The 22,498-nt window shown below is 32.5% G+C and overlaps 1 protein-coding gene across 2 annotated transcripts in view; it reads left to right on the top strand.

Moving 5' to 3' along the window:
- The first annotated feature begins 412 nt into the window (after nucleotides 1-412).
- LOC113399203 (mucin-1) overlaps nucleotides 413-22,498 on the top strand; it is a 35,503-nt gene continuing 13,417 nt past the window's right edge. For both annotated transcript variants that reach the window (XM_026638282.2, XM_026638283.2), the window contains exon 1: nucleotides 413-703. The gene's annotated coding sequence lies outside the window, so the exon portion shown is untranslated. The remainder of the gene's footprint in view (nucleotides 704-22,498) is intronic.

Consider the following 22,498-nt stretch of genomic DNA (forward strand, 5'->3'; position numbering starts at 1 on the left):
TCACATTAATAAATAATATTTATGTTTGAATAAAATCTACGAAGAATATATAAAAAATAAAAATATAATTTTAATAGTCTATTTCGATCCATGCATATATATTATATTCTGGCAAATGATTACTACTGATCAACGCCATCTTTTGCTAAACGCTTAAATTATTACAGGAATGAAATACAACATTTTAAGAGGCGACACGTATTACCCCCAGCGACATCTAGGATGTCATTGTATAAGTTTGATGATATATTTTGTAATAATAAAAAAAAAATGCTTTAAAATAGTTTTTTAATTTAGTTTTTGTTTTTTATTTTGTATACTGACATTTTAATTAATTAAAGACTTGATATAAGGATGACAAAAATATTTCGTTGCAAAATAAAAGTGAGTGACAGAGACAGTATAACATGATTTCAATCGACGATTGACGCGTTCGTCTCGTTTGATTCTTCGTTTCCCGCGTTCCGTTCAACTTGTCCGCGCGCAATAAACGTCATTCCGCGCGGGAACGAATTTGAACTGCACGCGCACTTTACGATCGAATATTAAATGAAATAATTTCGATATAAATTCAATATTTGTCCTCTGTTAAGTGGTATTATAATGTTGTAACAAGAATTTAAGTGTTATTTAAGATAAATAATTGTGTTTAGTGTTGTGTTTTGATAATTAAATTCGACTTGTCTACTGAAAATTATTAAACGTAAGTGTTATTTTTTATTGTATAAATTTTCGTATTTAAATGACCTCCAGAAATATTTATGACGGTAATGTCGTCAAAACAAGATTTTTCTTGGAGATAAGTAGTTCGCGGCCTTTTATGGCTGTTTGCTCTCCGTTATTTTCTCAGATATGGGCTGAGTCTAGGATGATAAGTAGGATCTAGACTGGCTTGGGGCTAAGTTGAAAGTACGCATTAGAGGTAAGAACGGTATTGTGCCGGATTTATCTTTGTACAAATAAACCGTTCTTTATTAATCTTAACAAAGTTGGGGTTGACTGAAATCGCAAAGACTATCACAAATATTTACAATGTTAAATAAAGTAAGTAGTCGATCTTTTTTAACGTACGTAGAAGATAATTTTAGACAAACGTGGTCAATGATCGTAACATAGTCAACATTTAATTTAGTTTCCAAATACAACCTTATTCAACACAAAAACAGAAGCTCACCAGTACAAAACTCAAGTAACAGGGTAGTAATGACTCGTGAACTTCGTATTTCTGGGCAATGGATTCCATTTATGTTAAGGTGAAGGCTTGAAGCTTATTCCAGCACACAACTTATTAGTTTTGGTGGATATGCAGTGACAGAATATCACCTGAAAGCGGCAAGCGTTACGTTGTTCAAATTTACCGCGGCCTACAAGTTGTAAACACAAATTAATTCGGTACGAAACAAATTACTGGTACATTGTATTCTATGATGTTGCGTACAACCAATTAATTGTTACTAAATGTCAGATTCAAAATTGGAACGTTTAACTGATACGTTTATTTTAAGATAAACAAAATGAATATATAGTTAATTTGTTTCCGCTCGGGGCTTCGTCCCTGAGTGTGTACACGTGTTATGTATAAAAGGTGTTTTTTTGTACCTCTGTCAACGTGCAGTATGTAATATATGTAAATTTCATAATGTTTTAAACGTCGGGAGAGACTGCGGATGCGTAACAACACGATACACGATCTCCCAGTCTCTCTGAAAATGGCCATCGCAGTGGTTTTACGGAGTTAGAATCCCCCATAACGCGATTAAGAGGCCCAGGTTACTGAAGATTTCCAAATCCTGAAAAAAAATATTTTTATGATATCGATAGGCGGACAAGAAAATGGGCCACCTGATGCTAAGTTGTCATAATAGCCACATTGGTGATGTAAGAAATATTGAACATTTCATACATCGCCAATGCGCAACCAACCTTGGGAACTAAGTTGTTAACTCCCTTGTGCCTGTAGTTACTAACTGAGTACTACTATTTGGCGGTAGAAAATCTGATGTAATGATTGGTGGACCCAGACGGGCTTGCACAAAGCCGTACCATCATGTAAAACAAACAAACCTACTATCGCGTTTAGAATTAGAATTAGTTAGGATATTGTTAATACATAGTTAATTTATATAACATAGTTGATATTCGACTTTGTATGCCGCAAGATTGCAGTGATGTGTCATAATTATAAAGAATATATTTAATTCACAAGACAACATCATTATGAATTAATTTATTTTTAAACTATGAAGTCATTATTTTTCGAAGGAACCATTCGACTCAACAAAAGTATTAACTCTGATGAAGACTACAGTATATAATACTTACCTTATGTTCCAATAATTTAACGTTTTAATACACACATTTTAGGGTATATACATATATACATAGATCTTTGTACCTCGCTGGTATAATAAATGCGTTAATTGAGAAAAATACTTATTTTATGTAGAAAGGAATTTCCCTAGTTACTACAGATTATAAGTAATATTTGTGTTTTTTTTTTTAAACTTGTAATTAAATATATATAAACTCATCTATGGTATATATCTTCACTTATATACACATTTAAAATTGTACCTATACATTAGTTCGGAATCTGTGGCGCCAGCTTTACTATTTAACGCCGTTCAGTGAAAAGGCCACACAAGGAATACTTAAAAGCTAACGTGTAAACATAAATTTTGAAATATTTTTAGCATAGCAAGTTAAGTTAAACTTTCTTCTCAATGAGTAATAAAAACCTTTACTTAGAAGTAATGTTACGGAGCCAGAAACGTAAACTGAATTCCGCTAATTCAATGTATATGTTAAAAAAAAACTGACCTGACTGTAATAAAAATAATAGTTGTCGAAAGAATGCGAAATGTTTGAAACTGTCTCAGATACGTCATGAGTCGTGTAAAACGAAATTTCTTAAATATTTCAAACGTCAATTTTTTTTAACTCGGAATCTTTAATAATCTTTATCCGATCTTAGTTCCGTAAAAGAGTACAGAGTACAATTAAACAGATTTTTCTTTATCAAGTTCCAAATATGTACTTTAAAATACTTTTAATTAATGTATATTATTATTGAATTTATTAAATTACTTATTTTTAATTCAATAAAATAATGATTAATATAATTTATTGAACTTATGAATATTACTAGAATTACCTTAAAAACATTTTACTCATTTTCAGTAGTTTAATCAAAGACGTTTTATCATACGTATAAGTACAATGGAAGTATGTTTTCCTTAAGAGAGAAATGACCAAACAGCATCTACGCAGACTCCTGACGCATAGCCTTGCGGTTCTGTTCGCGCCGAAATAACCGTGAGCAATTGTATTGAGACCAAGGCCCTCGGATTTATCGGTAACTTGGGATGATATAATGCTTATTGAATCATCTTAAATACCAAACACGTACAAGTATTTTCTAAGTACAGTTGTTGCACACTACAATAACTGTTTCATGTATACAACAGTAACACTCTGTAGATTTCCCATTGCTGGGCTAAGGCCTCCTCTCCCTTTGAAGAGAAGGTTTTCAAGCATATACCACCACGCTGCTCCGATGCGAGTTGTTGGATACACATGTGCCAGTTTTTTTTTTAAATTAGACACATGCAGGTTTCCTTACGATGTTTTCTTTCGCAATTTAGAAATTTAGCACATGAAAGTTCAGTGGCGCCTGTCTGGGTTTGAACCCGAAATCATCGGTTCAGATGCACGCGTTCTAACTACTCTAGGCCTACTCGGCTTAATATATAATTATCGTATGATACAGATGCAACGTGCATTATGATAATGATCTGTAATAGGAAGCAATGACATCGCTTCCTGAATAAGATCTGACATCTCAGTATGTCACCAAGGCTGCATTAATTATCGCTTTAGCGATTTGTTAATTGATTGAGTATTTTTATGTTCTTAATTTGTCTTGTTTTGATAATATATAAGGAATAACAGGAGGTATCGTACATATGTCGGTTAAAAGAGTTAATTTAAAAAATATATATGAATCGTAAACAAAAAAGCAGCTGCACATGGTTTTTCGCGTTGAAAATAACTTTAGTTTTGTAAATTATTGCGGTATTCGAATCTCACTTATCTGAAGCAATATCGATAAATTGGATTCATGAATTTCCTTGTGCATTGACGAATTCAAAAACTAATAAAAACTATGTTAAATTTTAAGTCAATCGGACCCACAGTTTCGGAGATCTTGTCATGGGTCAGTCGTATTACATAGGAAAAAATATTTATTTTTAGTTCATAAATTGTCATTTAACAGAAAACAAATTAACGAATTACCTACGCTAAAATGGTTTTACTGAAATATTTAAACTACTAAAGTACACATACTATTTAATTACAGCAACGGATGCGTATCATAGGCTTCATGTAAAACCCAGACCCTCCAGTTTTCAATATACCACTAATATATTTAAAGAAAATCTTGTTTGACAATTGACGAATTTCTTTTTTTTATGTAATGAATTGGCGGACGGTCATCTTCGTCCATAGACATTGGGGCTGCAAGAAGCTTGATAGCTAAGATGTTATGTCCCTAGTGCCTATAGTTGCACTGGCTCATTCAGCCTTCAAACCGGAACACAACAATAAGTATTGCTGTTTGGTTCCTACCAGAGGGGTTTGCAAATGATTAATTTAATAATAAAAGTGATTGTATTTGACGTAACACAAACAAACGACAAACGAAATAATTTTCTCACAGTGATTCTATTATAATAGATTTCATTATAGCGAAGTCAACACTTGTTATGCGATATTCAATATAACGCTATTATATTCACTTTCACTAACGAAAGCTGGTCGTGGCTATCATCTGAATACATTATACGTGTAAATGAAAATGTATCAATAAAATAAAGATAACTGACAGCTGATGATAACTTTCATATCTGCACTTGAATTACCGTTTTAAAAACTCGTATGTCTCAAGTTGTAATGATTTATCTCTCACGTATTAAATATTCATACCCGAAGCATTGTCATCCGGTGATTCGCTCGCGTTTTAGGGGTTGGTCGTCAGGCGTTAAGCTCAAGGTTCAAGCAAGCTTCATCAAAGAGCAGCAGATAGACAGAGTATTGCGGATCAAGTCGGAAAACCTTTCTTTAAAACAAGCCTAATTCGATACACGGCTTCAAGACTTATTTATTAACACAAACACAACATATATGTATATATGTATATATAAAACATACGTTATATACGAACGGTAAATTTAACATCTCACTGCACACGTTACCATAAATAAAACGAATAAAATTTAATTTATATACTAGATTGTATTGATACCAGCAATGCAGATATCTGCAAAGTTTCAGCTTAATCTGTTGGCTGGAATTGGTAGAATTCAGATGAAAGATTTCAGCCACACCTACTCGTATTTAGTATTTACATACAATAAACAAACAAAGTTACGCATTCCATTTCCCTTCTTAAAGTTAAAGTTAAAATTCTTTTTTTTTTATAAATAACATTTTTGAAAAATTCAGAAATATTTGACGAAATATGCTTTCTCGTCTCGACGTAGTTTTTGATGTTCGTTTATAGTCAGGAGGAGGACATACGATTTAGATACTGCATTACAGTATTTTTATTTAAATAGACATTTATAAATATTGTAAGCATCATATTACAGAATCGAATAAAATGTAAAGAACCAGCATGAAACAGTAAATACTTTATTTCACATATAAATACACAATCAACCATATACAATTAAAAGTATATGTAATTGGGTCAATTCTACTAATGTATAGCCGTTATGTTACGATTCCAATCCTATCAAACATCTAATATTCCGCACAGTAATAAAGTTCAGCTTAATCGTAACCGGGTGCCAATTTTACTAATTTGTAACAGTTACCATACGTTCGCGATTCTATTCTGATTTCCGATCCGAATTCGACCAAAAAACAAGTGAATACTTATGTTTGTTAGTACAATAGGAAAACAGCTAAACGGAATGCGTTTTGATTGTGATAAGGTGACAGTTTGTTGGTAGATTTGCTCCCCGTTTAGAAATAAATTAACACACTTAACGTGTTTTTGTATCTATGTATAATACGTCTTATTAATTAATGTTTATATTAGGTTATACTTAAGATTAATTGTATTAATAAGCAAAATATCTGCGAAATATAATATTATTGAATTTATTTTATAATAGGCTAGGATATTATTCTGAATGTTATGTTTTAATTCATCATCTTCATCAATATATTTCGTGCAAAAATGTCTGCCACTTAAGGCGCATTTTGTACATTACTAATCAATACTAAAGATCACCGTCAATAATTGTTAAATATATCTGAGTGTGGTAAAGAAACATTTTACGCAAATAACAAATTTGGTTCTTTAAATATTATCTATAATTAGTTACAGCTATTCTGTCACTGGCAAATATTCCATATCCGTTGTTAACGGTTTGTTTTGTTTGACTTGTGTAGACGAATGATTAATTTTGGTAATACAAAAATATTAATCATACACACCGCCCAAAGACACTATCAGAAATATTTACAATTCCTTATGTCTCAACAACCTTGGGAACTAAGATGTTACGTTCCTCGTGCCTCTAACTCCACTGGCTCACTTTCTTTGGTATACCACCAAGTTAATGTTGTTGTAAATATATTCGCCCTTTGCAATACGCAGAACAATGTTTCTGAAACTGTGTAAACAGTGCGATGACATCAGCTATCGAGGGCGCTATATTAAAACTTGGCGCCTCTCCATGAAGCCGAGATATAGATTATAGAAATATTGAAGATATCGTTTCATATTAAATCAGTGTAACGGTTTTTCATTTGTTTCTTTTATATTTCTATCTTGTTATTATATTATTTTATAATTTAAGTCTATGAGTGTTGACAACGGACACCTATGTACCTACGGTATATCCAATACAGTAAAACGTAAAATAATATATATATATTTAAATAAATAAATAATTTTACATGGATATTTCAAAATTGAAATTATAGAAGACGTTCTATTGTATTTTTTAAGCTTTGCAATCGTATCAAATATTTTAGCACAAAACGAAATAAGACAGAATATTGTTTGAAATGTATATCAGATATAAAACGAGGAAGGATAAGTTATAATAGACTGGGAATAAATAGTGACTTCATATGAGAAATTAAAAATACTATGCTAATACAAAAAAAGTATTGGTCTGCGTACGACAATTAGAAGATCGTTTGATCATCAGAAACCTGCACGCTAAATGAAGGCGTCGAAAAAATGCACCTAGCTTTTAATTCAATCATATTCCATCAAAAGTTGTTACAGTTACAAACCAATTCATCACAAAGACATTCAGTAAAGATTCAGGATCATCTAGATTCTAGATTAAGGGATCGCTTCATATTAGCATCTACGATCTCAATATGACGCCATATTGTGACGTCATAGCTTAGAATACTGGTTAGGTAGGGTCACTAAAAGATATATATGCTTCTGTATCGACTTACTAGTTTTCATTATTATAATCATCAGTAGCTTGCCTGCTTATTTGTGTAAATATATTTCTAATATAACATAGAAAATGACATTAAAAATCAGTTATAATTACTTTTTAAATTAATCAAAATATCAAAATATTTCACAGCTCGAAGGCGATGCGGCGTGATATGATATGCTCAATTAACAATATAAGTATACAAGACAGACTACTGTTCCAGTATAATACAAAAAATATATATTTATCATTGATAAAAACCTTTTTTTTTTTAAACGTATTTTAGTTTTTGTTTTTTTCTGGTTGTCAGTTCGAGGTCATTGACGTTATCATATTGAATCAAATAGTACCATGTATGTATGAAATGCTAAATTTATTCCTTCTCTTATCCTCATTACACGATCGCTCTAAGGTCATTTTGTAAACAAATGTTACATGGAATACGTAATGTGTCATATTCATTACACAAGAAATGTTGAACATTGCAAATATGACTGGATACGGTGAAATCATTGGAGTAACCCTGACATTAATTAAAACAGGCTATTTTGAGTAATACGCAGAATCCGGCAAAAGGGGATTTAATAAAACCATATTATTATACAATATAAGTACATACAGTCGAAATACTAGAACGAACGAACTCACGAACATTTGCTTGAATGTAAATCTATACTAATATTATAAATACGAAAGTAACTTTGTGTGTGTGTGTCTATCTTTCTGTCTGTTACGCTTTTCAGGCTAAACTATTGAATAATCTGATGAAATTTGCTATCAAGCAAGCTTAAGTCTCAAGGAAGGGTATAGGGTACTTTTCTACCTAACCAACGTCTAAAACGCGATCGAAACCGCGGTCGACAACTAGTTTTATACATATTTGCACTTCAATATAAAATAATTTGATATGAAGCAAGCAATACTAAGTTTGGATATAAGATACTTTTTATATCAAATCCTATGTTTTGGTATACGGTAACTGCCCCCCCCCACTACTACTGTGAAGCCTCAGGCGAAAACTAATAATATATATGTACAGTTATTAACCGCTGCTGTATTTTGCGCCAAACGAAATTTTATTACAAAAAGTGTTTCATAATAAATTTAAAATAGATAATATGTTAATAATAAAATCAGTACTAAGTACCTACATAGAAATGTTTTGAATAAATAGCTGCTATTTATGCGGCAAAGCAGACCATAAAAATACAAATCCTACACTAAAAACATATCGTAATATGACAACCATGACAACATTGTGACAATGACGTTATCTATAAACAATCTACACGCTAAAATACGTCTTATTACGATTATAAATATGGACTCTACTTGCATGTATGACTATATGTATATATTGTTTCTCCACGGAACAGCTCTCCGATAGAACTCTCCTTCCATCATCACCAACGCCCATATACATTGGACTATATGAAACATTAACTATTTCTTACACTACACCAAAGCGCCACCGTCCTTGGGAGCTAAGATGCTATGGCCCTTTCTCTAATAAAATTAAAACGAATAAAATCTTCATTGCACCCAAAAAAGTTAACTTCAACTTATTAAAATGTACAATTAACGGAATAAACTTTATAATGACAAAAATATTAATGAGAAATCGGGTTAGTACATGCAGTACTTAAAATTAAATACAAATATTTTATGTATGTATAATTGTATATTTATGCTAGTATTATAGAGGTAAAAATTGTTTGTGATTATGAAGAGGGTAATCCCCGGAACTACTGACCCGAAACTATTTTTTTTTCACTGGTTGCAAGCTACATTGTTTCAGAGTGCTTTAAGGTATAAATTATATTTATATCATATAGCACTTGTTCGTAGCCGGGGAAGATGGCTAGTAAATATATAAAACTATGAATACAATGTTAAAAAAAGCTTGTGTTTATAAAACACATCAGTCCCGTTATCTTTGATTAGTTCTATAATATTTGGCAGACGGCCATATTAGAGTATGCTGAGGACTCTGTAGTAAAATAAGACTAAGAAATCAATTATACAGCTTAATAATTGAAAAAGAAACAAAAAAAATCTATTTCCAAATTTAAAGTTAGATTTATAAGAACATTGTCTTCCTAAAGGTGAAATTGTATAGAGAATTGTATACTTACATAATAAAATCCAAATATAAAGTAGTATTAAAGATATATATAACTCATATATTATCTTATATAAAAATGACATAAAAAATAATTGCTAGTAATTCGACATTTTTTAATTTCGCGTTGAATGCTTATAGCATTAAATGTAGGATAAAATTGTTTTCTTAAGTTGCTTTTTTAAAAGTTGATATCATAAAAGGTAAAATAATTACTCAGGTATACATACAAAGTTTTATGTTGCAATTGAATGTGTTTTAATCCAATTCGGTAGCAGAACCGTACTTAAATTTTATTTTACAGTAAATGAAATCAAAATACTCAACCTCAAGTATTGGACTCACTTAAAATATATATCAGTACTCTAATCTGGGGTCAACAAACTTTTTGCGAATCGAAATAAAAAAATATCAAGAACCCGTTCTTAGTACGACAACGCTTGAATATATTAAGTTACGCAACTTAAATGTACTAACGTAAGTAATGTAAATAATATGTTAAAGGAAGTATGACGTATTTCTTTTTTTAATTTTCGAAGTAGTCTTTTATTTTTTAAAGATTATTTTCCTGCATATGAGCGTTTTCTTAGGCAACTATAGAAAAGTGATTCTTAATAGCCCAATGTTGAATGTTACTCACACATTCGTAAGTATTAGAGACAACATTTCCATAAATTTAGACAAAATATAATACAAATCAAATTGTATAAAATTGTATTGCATACTCTAATATGTTTAACGTCTTATTTCCTTAAAGTAAAGTTGTTAATGTTCCAAACTATTTATTAATTATATATATTAATTAATATCACATAATTCTCCGGCCTAAGACCTTATCCTCCAGCCTCAAGTCTAAATAAAAATAATCACGCTGGGGCAAGCAGTGTTCCAAGTCTCCTAATTTTATTGCACCCCCTTCACCCCAGATTGTACTGTTAAATTACAACAGGATTTAGACACTTACTATTTTTTACTAATTTGATTTATTCGTAATAAGGTCAAGGCCTTCGAGTTTATTCCACATCTCTGCTCCAATGCGAATTGTTAGATATACATGTAGCAGATTATCATAACAACAGGTTGCCTCAAGTTGTTCTTCTTCATCGGAGCGATAAATTAATTAATATATATGTATATAACAAACTAAGCTAATGAAAATTTAGTGGTGCTTGCCTTGGTTGCGTGTGTTTGGAACACTTTTGTCGCTTTGTTATAATAACGCTTTGTAAAATGTTTTTATATTGAAATGTCTTATAATTACGAATTTTGTTTAGAACGAATTAAAGCAAGTAAACATATTCACTGTCATAACGATAAAAAGCTCTACAAACGTGTAGACGACATGCAGTCAATTTATCACAGACACGAGAAAGTATGATCTAGTCAAGCTCACAGGTGATATGGATTATGATGTAACTTCCTGTCTCAGCCTACGTGAGGCAGCCCAGTTGGCACGACTGCCAAAAGGTGCCATTGGAAATAAACCGATAGTAGACACGTCACTTTTTGTTCAAGCTAAAATTAATTCGGCATTATGAATATGTATGAATCAAAAAATGATGAAAAAGAGTTACTAAGCGCTGACAAATAATTACAGTAGAAGTAAATATACAAAGCCTGGAGAATAGACGAAAAATATTGTCAATGTATTTTTTATTTAATTTATTTAAAAATTATATTGACTGTCCGGAACTTTTATCAAAATTTTACTTAAACTTAAACATTTAGACATATGTCACGATAGTCGAATCAGTTCAATCGAAAAATAAAGAAATTGTGCTTAATTCTAATTTTATGGTTTATCTTATTTCTTTTATTAATTAATATTTATTATATAATAGTTAAAAAAATGTATTATACTTCTTATTTTTAATGATTGCTTATGTTAATTTAGATTTTCAATACATACGTGAGACTACCTGTAAGTAGTAGAACTTTTGCCTTGATAATTTTGAAATGTAATTTATTTTTTATTTTGTATGTAATATTGTATCTGCTGTTGGTTGTCCTAATGAAAATAAAATAGAATAAAATAAATATATCAGTGTAGAAAAAGTTAAGTTTATAACCAATTTAAACTTTAGACATACGAAAATTGAAGAGTATGATCGTACTGTTAGTGTTTTCAATGTTTGCAATTAATAAGATTTTAAATTAACATGGTTATTTTTATTACTAACATTATCTAAAACGGGATATTTACCATGTTTTTTATTTTTTTTTTTTTTATTTGGTGGAGCTCGATATTTCGACATTATCTACGAATGTCTTGTTCACGAGACTGACGTTTGCGGGTAGATGTTGACGGCATTAGAAGTGTCCATATCGGACTACCTCCTTTCTCGTACGTTTGCTGCGTAAACACTGGTTACCACTACCACTGTCACTTTCACCCCTACTATTTGTTTTATTTACACTCGAAACTCGATCCCGTGTTTTACAAACGAAACTCACCGTATCGATTCGCGAATTTTTTATATTGTTATTCAAGGGTTTGCATAATTTTATCACTGGATTCCATACTTTTGACAGTTGAAACCCATCTTCCCTATTGAAATTACTATATTTAGTAATTTCAATGGCTTCTCGTACCAGTCGGGGTATGTAATGGCGTTCTGTCGCGAGTATCTGAGCATTATGAAACTCGATCCAATGGTTCGGTCCGGCTTCCAGAAGATGTTCCGCGATGGCTGATTTCTTGGTATCATTGTTTTTTACCGCCTTGATATGTTCGTTGATACGACAAGATACCGTACGTTTCGTCTGTCCAACATAGGATTTACCACAACTACAGTCGATTTTGTAAACTCCGGGTTTTTCCAGGGGAAAGCTATCTTTAGGTGAACGCAACATTTGCCCTATCTTCTTGAAAGGAGTGAAGATAGTCTTCACCGCATATTTGCCCAGGACTCTAGCTATCTTATCTGTCACTCCTTTAACATATGGCATAAATGCTGGTTGTCTTTCAACCCTGTACTGTCGCAGTAACTTATGATCCCGTGTAGCTGTGTTTCCCACTTTATATCCATTCCGCTGTAGGACCTTTTCAACGTGTGCTAGCTCAGATTGTAGGTGGTCTTCATCACAAAGGTCATATGCGCGATTGGTCAAAGATGCTACTACAGCGTTTAAGTGTCGAGGATGGTGGTGTGAGTTAGCATGTACCCGCAAACGTCAGTCTCGTGAACAAGACATTCGTAGATAATGTCGAAATATCGAGCTCCACCAAATAAAAATAAAAAACATGGTAAATATCCCGTTTTAGATAATGTTTGCAATTAATGTTGGCTATTGTATTTTTTGGGCAAATCCGACTGACCGAAAGTTCTTTGATGTTTGATCGATTGGTCGTGACGGCAAACAGCATGATATTCTCTTATATATAGCCGTATCCCTCCTCTCCGTAGCTGTCCTCTATTCCATTTTGTGCGAGGCTGTTTAAATTATGTTAAACTAGCTGTGCCCGTGACTTCGTGCGCGTTTGTAGCCTAAGTTACTCCTTATAACATCAGCTATCTGCTAGTGAAAATACCGTCAAAATCGCTCCAGCCGTACCAGAGATTAGCCGGAACAGACAGACAGACAGACGAAAATTTAAATAAATGTTATTTTGGTATATGTACCTTTTATACATACGTATGCATTTAGTAAAAAGCGGTTATTTTAATATTACCAAAATACACTGCAATTTATTTTATGTATATAGAATTTGGAATAGACGAAAAAGAGACAACGAATGAAAAGTATACCATTTGATAAAACAAGTCCTAACGTTACTTAACATATTAAAGTCAAAATTAGTAAGACATTTTCCAGTATTTTATTTACAAAAACGCACCAAAAACCAAAAAAATCTTATGTGTTAGGTAAGGTTAAAAAAACGAATACTGTCACTATGAAGTTCTTAACCAACGTATAGTTATATATGTGGCATATGAATGTAGACACCTAACGAAAACGAGACAGACCAGTTTTGTATGCACTAAATACATTTTTTGCGCCAACTGATAACCTTGGTACGTGTTTTGGTGATATTCAGACATGTTTGTCGTTTATTACTATTTACGGCATATTTTAATTGACAAATTAAATGTGTTTGCGAAATTCATTGAAATTGTTTTGTTTAATTAAACCTCGTTATTGAAATGTCTCATTATATACTTAATTATACCACTGTTTCAGTAAAGTTATCAAATACACCAATATGACAAGAGAGACGAGCTTTGATATTTCAGACTAAAAGATTCCAGTAAAAATGCCTTTAAAAAGAAGGTTATTTGGATGGAAAGTTTTATCTTTCACGAAATGTACTCATATGGAAATCACAATAAAAAAATCTTTATAAAAGTGTCACGTCTTTTTCGTCCCGGTAGTTCTTACATCAGGTAAGAATAAAGGATTCATATTTAAATACGAAACTGTTTCATGTAAATTCTTAGAAACTTTTGTGTCCATTTTAAACCGGATAAAACCGATTTTTTTACTTCCAAGTACTTTTTGATTTGAAGTAAGTATAATTAAATTATATTTTTTAATAAAACTTCCAGGTCTTCAGCAGTTTGTTTCTGTATAATGCTTAGAAATGAAAGGATTTTGTCGCAAAACGTCGAAACTAAACCGTTAATAAATAATAATCAATTTAGTTTTCGTGTAGTTAATTTGTGTTTATTATCATTTACATGATAAGCGGGGACCGAAATCGTCGTAAAAGTACTTGCACTGCACCAGCTTGGTAATAAGTTTCAATCAACGAAAGTATGTTAGGTTTATACTGTTTCTCTAAAACGACATGTACGACCTTTGACTAACACCGAGACTAATTTAATTTCTGTCATATGCGTTGGATATGTGCGTATGAAAACGCTCTTATTTTGTTTTAACATGAACACAGTGGGGCCACGTCTGTAATATAAGTCAGACCTTCAATACAAAACCGTGCCATATTGGTTTATTTAACATCTTATTCATTAAAAACCAATCCTCCTTGGACTAGTGTAGAGGAGGTAACGAGACAGACTTATGTCATACTGGTATGATAAAAGAGACGGAAATAGCTTTAATGCGTGTAGGATTGATCATCCGTTGTAGTATTTCCATTAATTATGAAATCTTTACAAATAATTGAATAACTGGTCTTACTATAAGGGGTGAGTGGTCAAATTTGAATTTTACTGTATAAAAGGTAGAATGAATTAATACATTTCAAACTAGAAGTTAAGTTTGTATGGATAAATTTTGTTATGTATTCAAATGAATATAATTTTTACGGCGTCACTGGTCTATTAAAATATTTAAATTTTATAATTTTTCTAGTTGTCCTCAGTATCTTCACTCGTATTTTAAGGTTTAGTCGTCACGTAAGGCGTAACAAAAGTAAACCTAAGTCCTTCCTTGGAGTTCAAGCTTCCTTCATAACAAATTTCATAATATTCTGTTCAGTGGTTTGGCTGGGAAAGAGCAACAGACAGACAGCAACAGTGGTAATTTCAAAGGTTTAATTATTTCATTTGATAACTAATTGCAATTTTAGATTTAAAAAAAAATGTGACTAAAACATTCAAAGGATTCCGCAGAAATATTTGAGTTACTGGTGCTACCGTTCAGTATTCACTTATTTCTTTGTCGAATGCTCGGAATAAAATGCGCCTGGAATAACTTAATCTTCTTCAGTCATTGTTCCTTTCTCAATTCCTCATCAATCTCCATTATAAAAGAAACAAATGAATTACCGCTACCATTGATCTTATTTTTTTTAATTATCACTCTTAGCATCGACGAAACGGAGTCTTAGCAGTTCAATGCTAAAGAATATGTATATTGCTTCAATCCTGTGGTATTTCCGTTTGGTATTCGACCTTGAAGCGAAACTGGAACGAGTAATGCTTAACAAATTGGTTTATGTAAAAATACTTTCCAGTTCGCGGAAAATGCAGTTTATTTTTCTTACGTGAAAATTTCAAACAGTTCTTATCATATCGTTGTATGTTATGACGTACTTATATAAAAGGAAATTCTAAATATTCTATACTTCATTGACACAATTCAAATTAAGATTTAGGCCACGAACTCTGGCTAGGTCCACTAAGTTTTCATACGACTAATTTGAGTTTATTGGAAAGAAAAACACCGTTAGAGAACTTAAATCTCGGATCAATCTATCGAGTCTCATTGTGACAACGTTTCAATAGCCGTTTGCCTAGCAATGGAACATTCACAGGGTGTGATACTTTTTACTTTACAAGGCTTCATAGATTAAATATTAAAATTCATTAAAAGGAATCGTAAAAGTAGTTTTTCGTTTTCTCTCCTCGGATTTAGTCGTCATAATTAATGGTGTCAAGCTGACTTACAAAATAAACGTACTCCGGAGACGGTGGGCGGGCGGCATTCTATAACCGATCCGCCTACGGGACCTCACCGGACTATACTTTTTATCGCTTTATGTACTTCGTGAAATACAAATAAATCCCACGTTATGGCGTTCACTTCTGAGAAATCTCGAGTGGAACTTTGCCAAATATTGTATATACGGAGGTAAGGAAAATCAGACAAGACTTGTCAGTTCGATTATATCATTTAAATGCTCTGCGACGTTATAAAAATATTTTTCTTATATTATACAAGAATAGTGTTTGTTTTTGTACGTATTATTTGCGTTCACGCGTCGTTCGTCTGACTGAGTTGAATTTTTAAGCATTTGTTGTTGGAACCTGGGTTAATGTTTCTGGATAATATTATGCGTGGGTTGTATCGGATAATATCCTATAAAAAAATAAAGTAGCATTGTGCAAGCATTGGTTAGCTTGCAACTCACAGATAAAGAGATCCTGGGTTCAAACCCTGCTCCAGAATTTGGAAAACTGATAGTTGGCAGTGTTTATACACTGTACCTCGGGATGCATGGTATGCCATTCCATTCAAAGCCCTTCGTTTGATTATGAGAGTGTATTTGTGTATGTACTGTCACTCGTGTCTCCTGAACAATTGGCTAGTATCCTTTGAAAAAGTACGACGTGCACAAAACCAGTCAGGAGGATAAGGAAAGATGACCTTATCGTATCAAATTGATTATTTTTAATTTCAGAATGATCGGATACTTGATTTGGGTTAAATTTCGAATGATATATATTAAGTCAGTGGTTTAAACATCCAGTACTACAAGTTATAATTGGTTGTAATTAGCGATAACGTATTAAGTTTCTGTTATTTTTATATCGATCGATTAAAACCGCTGTATGTTTAGCACGTGCTCTACATCACACCATATTAAATAATTAAATCTATCTTTTCAAATTTTGCTGCCGATATTGCTGTTAATGAGTGACATATTAAAATGCCACAATAGGTATACGTCATTCCATTTTATCTACTTTATTAAACTAAATATAAAAAAATGTCTAAGCTGACTTAAATTACATTGTGCCATATGTCTATCCAGTGAGCTGATGATATACCCTACAGTAGTTAAAAAATGTTTAACCAAGCGTTTCAATTTTCAAACTTAGCACGAATTGAGCTTTTGTTATGGAAAGCGAAAGAAAACCTTTTGAGAAAACCTGAATGACATCCTACAGGCAGGACAAACGCACAGAAACGTATAAGTTACACTAAGCAAAAACGTGATACAAGTCATTTATTTTCAAGCAATTAATAAATTCCCTTAAAACATAAGCCTTTTAGAATATTTATTGGTAGTAGAGTTTCAGTTTTACCGAACTGTTACTTCTATGATATTTGGTTTATATAATCACTCATAAGCTATTTATAATTTACCTGCATTTGTTATTATTACATACACGTGCAATTCATTCGTCTGTATAAAATTATACCTACACAAAAACTCGTTAGTTTTACGATATGTCCTTGTCACCACTTGCCTGATGTAATAAGTGCACACCTACGGTCGTACACAGAACCTGTTCGACAGTGACAAGCCGAAACTGAATGCGGAAAAAACATTCTTAAGATGATGGACAGAGGTATGACAATCCTTTGCTGAATTCTTCCTCAGAAAGTGATTACAGAATACGGCAATAAGCGTAATATGCGATTCAATGGATCTAAGATATATCTTGGAATTGTTTCGATTTGATTATGACAAATGGTACTATTTGCCGCAATGTTAATGACGGTGACCGTGGAAATGGTAATAAATTCAATTCAGATTGTTTTCAGAAAAAAACGGTTTGTCTTATCTGAGTTCAACTGTTTTTGCTAATTCGTTTATGGTTTTATATCAGCATAAATATCAGTAGATACTGCGCAGGTCTAACGGCTTTATATGGGCAAACTTGGGCGACTAATTTATTATCAAAAATCCAATAACTTGTTGAACATGGCATCCAAACGCGAGATTGAGAGAGAGAATACAATGCCATGTTTACGCCCAAAAAAGTCTTATTATCAATAAACAGTCACATGCAAATTACATGCAAGCAAATAAGATAAATTATTCTCGTACAAACTTGACCCATTTTGCCATTCCTAACCTGTTGATTGACCTCAGTGATGTCACTTTACTCGGAAGATTTAAATCGAATCGTGACTTAAGAATTATAATGTAATATATTTCAATTTGCTTAAGGATTTTTTTGTCAGTTTTTTTTAATTGCCTCGCTCGTCTGATGATTTGTTTCAAAGGCTTTACAATACTTAGTTTTCATCCCGAGTTTAGCCAATAAAATTAATTGGGTTTTATCTGTCAAGAGGAGTATTTCTTGCAGCAGGTCGGAGTTCGGAAGTGGGCAGTGTTTACGCTCCATTGTCTTGGAAATTACGTTATTCCTATCCCTAATACCTCTCTGGTTTTGATTTAATTGCAATACCAAGATCAGCATTTCTTAAAATATATTTTTTTTAATCTTGAAACTGAACTGATTTTTTTAAATTTTAAATTACGTAGAAATACATCTTTTTAAAATTCAATGGAATTGACTTTCTATGTAAGCCTAGGTAAGCGTTAAGCCACCAGCTTAAAACCTGAAGTGTACCAAAAAGAAACTTAGAAGGCAATCGGTTCCAAATTAAAAGTTGATATAAATTTATCACGTCATATGAATGTGTCATTTCCAGCATTTGGCTATCAAAGCTGCTCTAAGGGCAATGAACGCAGCAATTAGCACGATCTTAATTATAAACAATTATTTTACTCATCGCTAAGCCCTTAGTCATATCGGTTTCGACCATTTCTTATAACATGTGTGAACGTATACATGGTTTTAAGACAAAATTGTCTTTATTGTGTACCTACTAAAAGTTAAAGAAATTATATTCTTTTGATTTATATATAATTATTTTCTATCTATATAATATCTAAATTTCATTTGTGACGTTTTGCATGAGATTTATTGAACCGACGATCTTCAGTTAAGCTTCACGTACATTATCCAATGGACCTCTTGTTGAGCAGACATTTCTCTTATTTTAAAAATATTAAACAAATCACACAACAGGAAATCAAATATATAATATAAGGTGACAGACATGATATAACTTTTACTCTGAATACAGCAATAAATAAAGTATTGAACGGCAACAAATTTTATAATTGTGGTCAGAAAACGTTAACAAATGTTCAGTCATCGTTTTATTTCGTTCGCCGAAACTCATATATATTACATATACCGTATTAAATTTGCGTGGTCATAACTAAAGATCTTTGTTCCTGTTTAATTACGAGCAGCGAGATGGCTGCTCGGGTATGAAAGAGAGGGGTTGTGTGTAAAAATAAATGAAAAGGCAGGCAGACTACGGCGGTGATGTCATGCTTGTAAGGCGAATGGCGGTCAAGGTACGTATACGCGGATCGGGAGATGAATTCATACAAAATATCGTTTTATTCGGATTCGTGATATAGTAATTTGATCTATGTTATTATTTAAATTGTTTTAAGATCAGATTTTTTTCCGTAAGAATCTGAAATACCTTGAAAAGTAATAGTAAATGCCTCAGAAATAGTGAGACAGCAAACAGTTCTGCATGGTACATTGTGAAGATTTGTCTATATTTATCATGATTAGTCAACTAACGTCAGTTTACTTAATTGTATGGCTTCGTGTTAGCCCGTCTGGGTAGGTACCAAACACTAATCAAATATTCTACCGCTAAACAACAGTACTCAGTATTGTTGTGTTCCGGTTTGAAGAGTCATCCAGTGTAACTACAGGCACAAGAGATATAACATCTTAGTTCCCAAGGCTGCAAGCAAGTGATGAACAGTCGATGTGGACAGACGGGATACCAGAATCTAAAGAAAAGTTTTCAGTGTGTCATCTGATAATTTCGGACTTGCAAAAACATCGTAAAAATCCCAATTGTGTTTAGAAATATTGTCAACATACATAACTGCCAACTCGTAATGAATCAGCCGTGTATATATATATATAAATGCTTTAAATAATCTTGTTAATAATAAATAGATCTGTTCTTTCTATAGTGATGAAACTTGAACGAGCTGTTCTTCGTAAGCAAAGTTTCGTGACTTAAAAAAAAAAAACTCTTGTCTAGTTTCTATATCTATATATATAATATATTATATATATTTATAATATAGTATATAAGTTTCTATAAGTAACTCTGGCTTTCTGTTTATTGCTCTTTCACGGTCAAACCACTAAACTGAATTATATGAAATTTGGTAAGAAGCACTTACCAAATTTCATATAACTTTTTTATAGCTTACACTTAACGACCAACCTCTTAAACGCGAGCGAAGCCGCGAGCGAGAACTAGTCTCTTTTTTATATATTTGTCCTTCAATATAAGTTCTACAAATACTTAATTTACCATGCGATGGGTAGCTATTTTTGAAAATAAATAAAAACTTTTTACAATCACACAATATATATTAGTAGTCTTAGTAGGACTTGAGAACACAAGAGACCAGATAAAAATCCCACGAACTTTGTTAAACGCATTGTATTTAAACATCGCTAAGTAAGCTGAAGGAAGCTGAAGAGCCGAGATGGCCCAGTGGTAGAACGCGTGCATCTTAACCGATGCGAAAACATCGGTTCAAACCCAGGCAATCACCACTGAATTTTCATGTGCTTAATTTGTGTTTATAATTCATCTCGTGCTCAGCGGTGAAGGAAATCATTGCGAGGAAACCTGCATGTGTCTAATTTCAACGAAATTCTGCCACATGTGTATTTCACCAACCCGCATTGGAGCAGCAAGGTGGAATATGCTTCAAACCTTCTCCTCAAAGGGAGAGGAGGCCTTAGCCCAGCAGTGGGAAATTTACGGGCTGTTTACGTTATGTTATGTATGTAAGTAAGCTGAAAACAATACCTAGATAAATACTGTTCCGATATTACTCATCATTCTATCATCAGATGCGTTTACCATTATGGTGAAGTCTTAGGAAATCGCGATCGCGTGCTCCCAAACATTTTTTAAATTGCTTTTTAAAAACAGTTTAAATGCTTTTATGACACAGAAAAATATATACTGGCTGATATTGATTCTTGAGGTTTTCTATGTATGTTTTAGGAAATCGATCATCAGATTTTCATAAACATTTTGCACGATTACATCTTTTCCAATGACTCTTTGAAAAATATATAATCATGGTCACTGTTTCTTAAACCAAGTGTTGTAGGAATCAGTTTAACTGTTTTGCTAAATGAACTAAAATAAAAACTAAAAAAGAGATCCCATATATTAGTAAGTTAGCTGCAACGACTCGTTAACGACGGACCTCGCCTTAACGATTTTTGATATCTGGTACGAATATTAGTAGTTATAAAATTGAGCTGATTAAAGAACCTTCTAAAAATAATAGAATTAAAAAAAAATATAATTGGTTATTAGTTTAAAAGAAGGTTATGATAAAACCGATAAAAATAACCTATGAAAGTATCTCTCAACATCAGATTTGTTTTTTTTTCTAAAACGCCATACACTTTCTTTTTTTTTTTTAAAGACGTAGGTAAACGTGAATCATCTGTCCTATGTACAATATCGAACATCAAAGATGCCGTTATCAATAACTGAGCACCTAATATTATTTTGTGATATCAGCAATGTAAAATATAACATACGTACATATGTTATGACGGTGGGTTTAATGCATTACATAGTTTAGCATAATATGTTAATATTTTTTTTATAAAAGCCTCCTCCGACCTCTGAGTAGGCGCCAATGAATGAATGATGCAATCTGCGCCCACGCATCTTACGACATGCAGCCTTTATGGGTAAGGCATTTGGACTATGGTCCACAGTGTGGTATGATTTTGTATGAATAATTTCATAAATGAACATTAATTTGACCGCGATTATGACCATTTCTTAAAGGAATACGTTTCTATATCTGTAAATAATTTCCGGTGTATAAATTATTTGATTTGATTTATGTACACATTTATATATATATACAGTTACATAACAACAGACTACTAGACATTATTTAAAAACAAATGAAATACTATTATTATTGTTTTCTTCTCTTATGGAGCGTAAAGCTTGTACTAGAAACAGTAAATATTACGAAGGAGATAGAAGTGAGGACGGCAACAGCCCAGGGAGTCAGGACTGAATCTTCTTATTGACGTTTAAATATTCATTTGTCAATATATAAGCGAAAACGACTTGTATAAGGGTGACGTTTTAAACAGAATGATTGTGAGAGTGTAGTCCTTGAGCTTGAACCTCCCATTTTTGTAATACAGGTGAGGTGGAAATGGACTACCTAAAGTCAGTGGCCACCATAGATATAGGATCTGTAAGATATTAACAACAGGCGTTTTCTGACTTGCACAACCATTCTGTGGAACCAGCTTTCGTCGGCGGCTTTTCCGAACCGATTCGACTTGGGAACCTTCAAGAAAAGAGCTTACTCATTACTTAAAGGCCGACAACGCATCTGCAAGCCCCCCCCTGTTGTAGCTACGAT

Source organism: Vanessa tameamea, chromosome 26 (assembly GCF_037043105.1).
Source record: "Vanessa tameamea isolate UH-Manoa-2023 chromosome 26, ilVanTame1 primary haplotype, whole genome shotgun sequence".
NCBI lineage: Eukaryota > Metazoa > Arthropoda > Insecta > Lepidoptera > Nymphalidae > Vanessa > Vanessa tameamea.